This window comes from Macrobrachium rosenbergii, chromosome 5, assembly GCF_040412425.1.
Source record: "Macrobrachium rosenbergii isolate ZJJX-2024 chromosome 5, ASM4041242v1, whole genome shotgun sequence".
Classification (NCBI taxonomy): domain Eukaryota; kingdom Metazoa; phylum Arthropoda; class Malacostraca; order Decapoda; family Palaemonidae; genus Macrobrachium; species Macrobrachium rosenbergii.
The window spans coordinates 16043908-16052011 of record NC_089745.1 but is presented as its reverse complement, the minus strand read 5'-3'; positions in this window follow the sequence as shown (position 1 = coordinate 16052011).

Genomic DNA, 8104 nt, shown 5'->3' with positions numbered 1-8104 from the left:
TATTTAGGGTATTCAAATGCAAAAATACTTGATATACAAGACTTTGAATTCAATGAATTTTTTAACAATAGTTGTAATTTTGAGTAAATTTGTGTTCTGAATTTTTACAATTTACTTGAAAGTTTTTAGATTCCCATCTTTAAATTACTGTTATCTTGCCATGTTCTTGCACGTTTGGGAAATATGGAAAATTTTAACTTGTAGAGCATCATTTGATATGATATGATTAGGGAATTTATTTTCTTTGATCAGAATTTGCAATTTGTGCTGATGTTTAATTTCATTGATTGAATTACATGCTGTATTTTTATGGTAGTTTACATGAAACTGTTTTAGAAAATTATAAGTATTGAATATGATTTTATCCAACCAGATACGTATCATAAAAAGTATAGATTATATATATCAGAAAAATTGAAAATTATCCTTTTAGTCAAGTATGACAATATACTTTTAATTATATTTCGGATACATACTGTTGTTTCAAAAGGGGGTACCAGCTTGGGGCTTAAACACCTTTCATCTTAGGCCCACATTTCATTTGTGTATTTGACATAAAGGAGGGATAAATACCATAATGGCCATGTTTTTAAATGTGCAAGAAACCTTACAAATTCATAACATTGTAGGTACAGTACTGTAATTATAGACAAAAATGGGCGTATAAATAGGAATCTTACGTAGATAATGAGTGCTAGTTTTGGAGATATTTACATCGTATGATGGTTCAATGACTTGAGGCGTTTACTGGTTTTCTTGGAAGTTTTGATGGAAATGAGTATTAAAATGGTTAGTTAAACTTAAAAAAATACATGTCCAAAAAAATACATGTCCTTGAGGTGATGCTTTTATTTAATGGTAGTACTTTTTAAAGGAATTTCATTGTTTGGAGCATATGAAACAGGATTAAATTTTTATTATGTAGCTTTCCTGATGAAGTTGAGATTAAAACTAGTATAGCCTTTCCCTACTACAGAGTACTAGTTCAGGTGGACTTCTTGTGAAATAGTAACTTTAGAGTTCATCCCTACTACAGAGTACTAGTTCAGGTGGACTTCTTGTGAAATAGTAACTTTAGAGTTGATTGGAATGACAACTGATTTTGCAGTTGATATACCTGAATCTTGGGTAACTGTATTCATGGTAGGTTCAAGGTGTATGCTTGAAATTTGTTTTGCACTGATGTGAAAAATATCTTGTCAAGGTGTATGTGAATTTGTCTATAAAAATATCTATGTATTTGCAGAGTTTTGAGCTACTGGAAGTTTTACAATGTTGAGTTCATTTATACAGCCCACTGAAGATGTCTAGTTTAGGGTGAAAGACATCTTTTTGGATGTATTGAAGTCCTTGCTTGTGATGCTTAGACTGAGAAATGTTGAATATTCAAGTTTGGCATTTATGAGCTTTGCTAATAATAACAGTTTGGTTTTAGGATGCTTTGGTGAGAGGTTTTAATCAATGTTGTGTTTCTTTAGTTCATAATAGAAAAAGATTTTGCTGTGTACGATTTCTTATTTGTATGTTAATCTTGTTATTCTAATGGGTAGACCATGATGGAACATTTTGATTCAGTGAGTATGGGATTCCAAGAGTCTTTTAGTTTGTATGTATGTATGGGTTGTTCCTCAAGGGTTTCTTTTGAGAGCAAGAAAGATTTGGTTTGATTTCAGAAAGTGGTTGGTTGTGATAGGTGTTTAGATGTTATTTGGTGAAAGTGGATTTTATAATCAGATATTAGAATTTCATTCTCAGCAATTGGCTGGTGACAGTAACTTTGGTATGCTGCAATTTCTAGTTGATAGTGAGGTTTTTTATTTACAGTAGCACTTTATTTGTGGCAGTGGATTTTGGTATTCAGAAATTACTTACAGTGGTTTTAATATTTATTAATTAGTTGTTGATGGAATAGGGTGTTCAGAAATAAATTCATAACAGTGAAGTTTGGCATTCAGCATGTGTTTATAACAGCAGAGTTAAATTGTGTTAATTTATGATAAGGAATTTGAGATACAGTTTATGTGCTGTTTTTAGTAATTTGGGCTCCAAGCTTTGTTCATGATAATTTGTGGTTATCTTGTCAGTGCTTGATGATGGCATTAATATGTGAATATATGGTATAAAGTTTACAGCAAAGGATATGGTTATTGGTGTATGAAACAAGACTAGGAGAGAAAGAGAATTATTTTAAGACTAATTGTGATACAGGAAGTCTGTGTCCTTGCTAGATTTTGTTTTAGATAGTTGGTTAGAATGACAGTTTTGGTTTTAGAAAGTTTGTTAACCTTTTGATGCTTTTACTTTACAACAATCTCTTAGTTTGTAATACATTTTTATTTATAATATTTTTCTTGGTGCTTGTACCTTTCAGATGTTTGGTATTTTGCAATGGTTGTGCCTTTAGGATTTTAATTAGTTTTGATATTTTTGCATTTTATATATCTTGAGTTTGAGTTTTTGCCCCAAAAAGAGTGTGTGATTTGTGATGAAAGTGTGTCATTAATTTTACTAAAAAACATTGTTTTTTCTTTGACAAAATGGTTATGGTTTTGAGTTAAAAAATATGTTAGTCTGTGATGGTTTTTAGGTATAATCTGTCAGTGATTTGGTTTGCCTGTAAAGGCTGTTGTCTTTTTTTTTTTTTTTTGCCTGGAAAGTTTGCAGTAATTTTCTGTTAGGGAGTCTTTTTAGTTTATAGTTTTTTTTTATTAGGAAGTCAGTTAGTCAGACAATTATTCTTAGTGGAAAGTCTGTTCATGAATTATTGGCATAGAATATCTATAGAATGAGTTTTTGCCTAGAGAATAAAGTCTTGCTAGCTCAAGTTTTATGGATTGGAAGTCTCTAAGAGTGAGTTTTTTTTTTCTTTGAGCATGTAGAAAGTTTTTTTGAGCATGTGGTGTTTGGGAGAGGTTTTTACCTGAAAAGTTAGTTGGACATATTTTTTGCCCAGTTTATTAGTTCTTGAGAGTGTTTGTGGCAAGTGTCTTCATCTGAAGAGGTATTGTTTGCTTATCTAATTACCTCATGTAGCCAAAAGAAGATGGTATTCTTGAACACTTGTTTCTTGTTCCACCCTGTGCTAAGAAAAAGTCTTTTGACACTCATGCCTAAGATGTTGGGTCCTTTTTAGATAGCTATGCAGCACCCCGACAGGACATAAAAGTAATTCGTCTGGTTTGTTATCAACAAAGTCTCCAAGGGAGGGGATTGAGAATGACTCGAATCTGTCATTGTGAACTGAGGGATTTTGAGTCTTGGCTACAAATTTCAGGACAAGTTCAAAGGCTATGGACTCCCAACCACTCGAATGTTTAACATCACAAGAAAGGCCTTGAAGTTCACCTACTCTTTTGGTGAAGCCAAGGCCAGCAAGAAGACCATCTTTAGGGTTAAATTTCTATTTGATTAACCCCATAAGGAGGCTTCAGATCTCCCGGGGAACAGGACTGTTCAAAACTTTTGAGGAGCATGGAGATTTCCCATGAGGAGGAAAGTTCTACACCTTTCAAACGTAGAACTAATCCTATAGCACCTGTAGCCCTTGATGGCTGACACAGAAAGTAGCTTCTCCCTACGGAGGAATGAAGTCTGCTACAAGCTGAATAGAAGTTCCAACTGGAGAGAAACCCCATTGACAACACCAATCACAGTAGATGGCCCATTTCCCTTGGTACACGGCTGTAGATGATTTCCTGAGATAGCCAGACATTTCTGTTGCTGCTCTGTGAGAAAAGCCTCTTGCTCGCAGGAGATACTGGATGGTCTCTAGCTGTGAAGAGATAGGGACCCTACTGATTGGTGGAACCTCTCAATATGCGGGTGGCAAAGGAGATTGTGCCAGGGGAAATCTCTCGGTACCTTGGTCAGCAGGGTCAAAAGATCAGGGTACCACTCTGCATGTGGCCACAAGGGAGCCACCACGGTCATTCTGAGTTCTGAAAAGTAATAACTCTGTTGTTTACTTAACAGATCAGGCAAAAGGGGGAGAAAGCATAAATGTCCCAGATTCTCCCAAGGGTGTTGCAGAGCGTCTTCTGCTGTGGCCCAAGAACCTGGAATGACTGAGTAAAATAGCTGTAGTTTTCTGTTGTATCTGGTTGCAAATAGCTCTTATCATTGACCTTCCCCACAGATGGAACCTTTCCGCTACTACCAGATGAAGTGACCACTCCGTCCTTAGCAGTGCACCTCACATGGCACACTGTAGGCATTACTGTATTTAAAGTTCTTAGCAGCAGTGTCCTTTCAGCCCCTAGCTGCAACCCCCTTACATTCATTTTATTATAGCTCTGTTCAAATTCTCTTTTTTCTGTCTTACATTCCTCCCTCTCCTAAGAGTTATCTTATAGTCCACCTGCGAGGTTTTCCTCCTGTTGCACCTTTAAAACCTTGACCCTGATGGCTTAGTTTGTCTTCCACCATTTTCCTCTTGCCTAGAATGTATCTGGCTGAGAGATCCACTGAGTGAGTCACTGCCCACTGGTGTAATTGTACTGTCAAATTGTGACGTTGATGGGAAACTATCCCCCCCCCCATTTGTTGACATAAGGTCTAGGAAAGCTGCTTTTAGCTCCTGGTTGGTGATGTGAAGCAGTTTGTCTTGGTGATTCCACACACCAGAGGTCAGAAGATCTTCTAGGTGTGCTCCCAGCTTTTGTCTGGAGGGGAAGGACTGAGCAATGGTCCTGAACTTATCAATGCATGGATCTGATGGGAAGACCCTCGCCAGTGTCGTGTCTATAAGCATGCCCAGGTAAAGCCTTTGGTTGGGCGTAAGATTTGGCTTCTCCAGATTTATCACTTTGCCTAAGCTGTGACAAAATTTGAGTAGACAGCCCCTGTCTTGGATTAACTTTGCCCGAGAACTCACCAGAACAAGCCAGTTGTCGAGGTACCTCAAGATGTGTATCCCGTGTGAATGACCCCAGGTTGAAACTAGGTTGAACAACTGTGGGGCATTAGAAATGCCAAAACACAGCACCTTGAATTGGTATACTGTCTCTCCAAGACTGAAGCGAAGAAACTTTTGAGATGATTGGTGAACAAGAAGTCGGACTTCCTGATGGCTGCTAGAACTGTACGAGGAGGTTCCACCATGAATCAAGTCTTTCTGATGAAAAGGTTGAGAGTAGACAGGTCTACAGTGTATTACTGGTCTCCAGTCGCCTAATGCCTTTGGTGCCAGAAAGACACAGCTGTAGAAGTCTGGGAAAAGATCCTTCATGACCTCCACAGCTCCTTTTTCCATTATTTTTCTCAGTTCTTAGAGAGCCAGATACTTTGGTAAGTCTTGAACATATGTCTTTGGTGGAATGGAAAATCGGCGAGAGGAGGAGAAAACTCGAAAGGGAGTAGATATCCTACCTGTAGAACATCTATTACCCAGGTCTCCACTCCATGCTACTGCGAAGTTGCCCAGTGGCCTGCCAGGCACACCCCAACTGATGGCAGTGAGGGGGAGGGCTGCCCTCTGTATCGTTTTCCTCCTCCAGCCCTGCCTCTGCCTCCTCTTCTGGGTCTGGAAGAACGGGGCTGGAAGGGATGCTGCTGAGGAGTCTTCTTAGCTGGAGTAGGTGAAGGTTGGGGACCCCTGCAAGGGCCCTTTGAGGCTTGAGGTCCCTTTGGAGAGATTTACGAGGCAGCCTGAGGTCTAGGCCTAGCTACATTGGCACATGAAGGACCAGATGACTTAGAAACAGTGTGGTGGACCAGATAGTCATTGTCTGCTCTCCTTCTGTTGACTGCAGCGTCAACCTGGTCCTTAGGAAAGAGAGACAAAGAACTTAGAATATCTCCTTTTCTCACTGGCAAGATTAGCCCACATATTTGCTGTTAAGTGAGCCAGGTATGATATAGTCTTGCCACCAAATTGCAGTAGTCTTAGGAAGGTGGCATTTTCCTCATTGTTGCTAACTAACCATGGAAGCAGAAGAGATCTTGCCCACTCTTGTTGACATAAATCAAGCCACGAAACCACCTGAAAAACTAGAAGTGGGTAACTCCATTGTAGCAGACTCTTGGTTGTAATGCAGCCTTAGGGGTTACATAGAAATGTGTGTTGTGAACATGATGGAGGAAGCAACTTAAAATTCCTGCTAGACCAAAGACCAAAGGTGAGAGAATTCAGTTGTTGAAAATGCAGTCAACATGATTAGAACATGGCAAACTCAGTGATGCCTTCATTTCTTTCTTGGGCTTGACAAGGGCTTAAGACCCAAAGGGAAATCTGAACTGGTAGCCACAGTCTCTTTGGCTAGATCGTTGTACCCATGAATGAGTTAGACGTCTTCTGCGTGTATTGTTGAAAGTTCTTGATTGTCTGCATTGAGTGGAAGAGGACCCTCTATTTCCAGGCCACGAGGTTCTTGATCCAGCCTGTCTGCTGAATCAGTGGGATCATTATATCCTTGTTAATTATTGGAGCATAAGCATGCTCGGGTCCTAAGACCTTCTTGGGATCATAACGTTCTAAGGAATGAGAAAGGACCTGTCTTGATCGCAGTCCCATCTCCTTACCCTTGCGTAAAGACTGTGGTTTGTTAGTTATGAAAAATACAGATTGTTTAAAAATTATTTTGCCTGGAATGTGTGTTGGTTTAGGAGAGATTTTCCCCCCAGAAAGTTTCAAATTATGGTTTTTTCTGCCTATAAAGCACATGGGTAGGCTAGTTTTTTGGTTAAAAAGTAAGAGTTGAGAATGTTTTGTCTAAGGAAATTTTTTCTGGAAGATTTTTGTTTTAATGTGTGCTAGTTTGGAATTTTTGCTCAGAGTATGTTGGTGAGTAAGAGATTTGCATAGGAAGTCTGCCAGTTTGGAAAAACTGGTTGCCTAGAAAGTGTGTTAGTTTTGGATATTTAGTTTTGACTAGAGTGAAATGTATTTGCCTTCAAAGTTTCTTCATTTGGGAGAACTGTTTTGCTCAGTGGAATTTATTTGTTTATAAGATTTTCCTATAATAGCGCTTGGGTGTTTTTTTAAGAGTATCATTTTTGCTTGTAATTTTTCTCTGGAAAGGTTTGTTTCATTGAGATATTTTCCTTCAGTTTGGTAGTTGTGGAGGTTATTTCCCTGAAAAAGTCAGTTATGGTGAGTTGTTTTTGCCCAGAAAGGGTGTAGCTTTCTTTTTTCCAGAAAGGTTAGGTTACAGAGAACTTTGCTGGGGAGGGTCAGTTAAGGAGAGTGCCTGTGCCTAGAAAGTCTTAGTAATGGATATTTTTCTCTAATAACACTCTGAAGAACAGAGGTTTATTATTTTCTCGTAAATTTTGGATGCAAAAGGTTACTGCATTGTCAGGAATGTGGGGTTCAGTAGCAGATGAAATGCATAATTAATAACGATCAGGAATTAAAATTATTCTATAGCCCTATTTAAGTTTTTAGCGCAAAAACCTAATTTTAATGTGTTGTAGCTCTCCCTCTCTGGTGATCAAGTGAAACCATCATTTTGATTTCCTGGCTTGTTTAAAGGAATAGTATGAATCTAATTTTCTTTGGCTTGTTGCCTTGTTCAATATAAAATTTTTATTAGTAGCAATTATTATAGGCATGTAGGCCCATTTTGAAGATCATAAGAAATGTCAGATTTTGTAGTCTTGTATTTGTTGAACATTATGAAAACATTTGTAGTCTTGCAGACCTGTTCTGGTAGTCAGTATAAAACTAGTTTTCATTGTCTTATAGTCACCGAGGAAAATACACGAGATTTTCAGTTTTGTAGCCCTGTTTTTAAGTGAGATGACATTTTAATTTTAAAATGCCCAAAGGAATGTTCTAATCAGGTGCTGGACATTCCTCCCTGATTTGCAATGGGATGACTTTGTAAGGTGTTATTGCACGGACATAAAAGTGGCCTGGTGGTCCACATGTACGGTGAAGGCTGACGTTAGTCCGACCTGCTGCCTTGCTGGGGGAGGAAGAATGGGGCAGTAGGACAGTAGCTTTGCATGTCTCTAACCATTTACCTGACTCAACCACTTACATTGAATGGTGTTGGGCCATAATAAGATTTATTTAAGGTGTTTGGGTCACTTGTCTGCTTTTGCGATGACTGTGTGTGTCATGGTGTAATTAATTGCTTTTGTTGTAATTGTGACGAGGATA